The following is a 2,469-nucleotide window of genomic DNA, read 5'->3' as shown; positions in this document are numbered from 1 at the left end:
AATATTATTAAGAGAAGAACGAGTGGCTACTCCCTTCGAAGGACTTCCGATGATAAGATCCATTGGGTGATCTTTGTGAAGCGTCCAATCCTTCGAAAGTGGTGTTTCCTCAACGGAAACATATATATCATTTAGGCTTGAGGAAGCCAACTCTTCTTCGAGTAATTCTACATCATCAATGTTAGTGCGAACAATAGTAGACATAGATTCATCAAAAATAACATGCATAGATTCTTCAACAAGTAAAGTGCGTTTATTAAAAACTTTAAAGGCCTTACTTGAGGTAGAATATCCGAGAAAGATACTTTTGTCGGATTTGGCATCAAATTTGCCAAGGTTGTCCTTACCATTGTTATGTATGTAGCATTTGGAACCGAAAGCTCGAAAGTAAGAAATGTTAGGCTTTCTCCCTCTCCATAATTCATATGGAGTTTTCTTGAGAATTGGCCTTATTGATACGCGATTGATAATGTAACAGGCAGTGTTCATTGCTTCAGCCCAAAAATATTTTGGTAGAGAATGCTCACATATCATGGTCCTCGCAATCTCCACAAGTGTCCTATTTTTCCTCTCAACGACCTCATTTTGTTGAGGAGTCCTAGGACAAGAAAAATTATGACCGATGCCTTTCTCTTCACAAAAGTTTGAAAAACTCTCATTTTGAAATTCAGTTCCGTGGTCACTACGGATCTGCTTTATTGAAAGATTTTTCTCATTCTCAACACGTTTCACAAAAGTTTTAAAATAATCAAAGGCATCATTTTTGTGGGCTAAAAACAATGTCCACGTGAATCGTGAGAAATCATCCACAATGACAAATGCATAAAGCTTTCCTCCTAGGCTAGCGTTCCTCGAGGGACCACATAGATCTAGGTGAAGAAGTTCAAGGGGCATAGAAGTTGATATAAAATTTTTTCTTTTAAAAGATTTCCTTGTATGTTTGCCAAGTTGACATGCATCACAAATAGAATCTAATTTTAAATTGAGTTTTGGCATACCAACAACTAAATCAAGTTTAAAAAGTTTTTCTATGGTACTAGGACCAACATGACCTAGTCGTCTATGCCAAAGAATGTTGTCATCAACATTCAAAGATACAAGGCTTTTAATATTTGATAAAGATAAATTATTTAAATAAACCTTGTATACATTTTCACTTCTATAACCTTTGAAATTTATGGATTTGTCAGTCATGAGTGATATGGTGCAGTGTTGGGGAGTGAATTTGACTTCATAACCTCTATCGCACAATTGACTTATGCTTAGTAGATTATGTTTAAGCTCATTCGCTAGGAGTACATCATCAATCAAGCAAGATTCAGATATACCTATTGAGCCGATTCCTTCGACAACTCCTTTGTTGTTGTCTCCAAAGGTGACAGTTCCCTTCTCCTTTGGTTTGACTGATTGAAGTAGCTCCTTGTTCCCCGTCATATGTCTAGAACATCCACTGTCCAGATACCATATGCTAGGGAGAACATTTTTCCTATTTCCCTACAAAAAATTTATTTTGGTACCCTTTAGTTCTTTTGGGTCCACAGTGTTAGAAAAGAGAGATACAAAATAGACTTAGTTCAGTCTCTCATACAACATCATCGCCACTTTCTAGGAGTGCTCCCAGTAGTAGGTAGGGCTATGCCTCTTTAAAAACCTATTTTCTTGGACAGAGCAGCGTTCATCAGGAAGACCAGTCGCATCCAGGCAATTTAAACCGGTCTATGATGAACTCCCTTAGATCATGATCTCATAATTCCAACTGATGAGTTGTTAAGTACTCTTAGGCCTCCATTTCATATAGCTCTTTTGATTATATTGAAATCTTAAAGATCTACATTTATGTCTAACATGTCCTATTTTACAACAATAAGAGCATGTAGGGGGTAATCTCATTTTTTCCTTTGCAATTAGGATAGTAAAGTCAATTGATTTCTTACCATACCCTATTCCACCCTTATCAAAACTACATTTCTGCATGCTAAGTAAGTTACTCAATTTATTACTACTAATATTGAACTTATCAAATGATTTTTCTAAGTGAGCTATGTCATCCTTTAATCTTAGGTTTTCATGCTTCTTAGAATCTAATTCATTTTTAAGAAGTTTATTTTCTTTTCTAAGGGTTTTAGCCATATCAAACATAAGTTTATATTCTTGAAGTATTTCATCATAAGATGGTACCTCATCATTGTCGTCGGAGGTGATGTCATCATCTTTGGCCATGAGACAAAGGTTGGCTTCCTCATCGTCGTCATCGCTATCGCTCCAAGTGGCTATGAGTGCTTTCTTCTTGCCTTTGTTATATTTCTTCTTGAGAGGGCACTCATTTGCATAATGCCCTTGTTGTTGACAATTGTAGCAAGTAACTTCCTTATCCGTCTTCTTTTTGAAATTGTTTCATCGCATGAATTTTTTGAATTTTATTGCGAAGAGAGCCATATCATCATCTTCTTCTTCGACTTGGGTGGATAA

The sequence above is a fragment of the Henckelia pumila genome, chromosome 2 (genome assembly GCF_033568475.1).
Source record: "Henckelia pumila isolate YLH828 chromosome 2, ASM3356847v2, whole genome shotgun sequence".
NCBI classification, from domain to species: Eukaryota; Viridiplantae; Streptophyta; class Magnoliopsida; order Lamiales; family Gesneriaceae; genus Henckelia; species Henckelia pumila.
The sequence above is the reverse complement of the archived record's forward strand: the minus strand, read 5'-3'. Positions refer to the sequence as shown.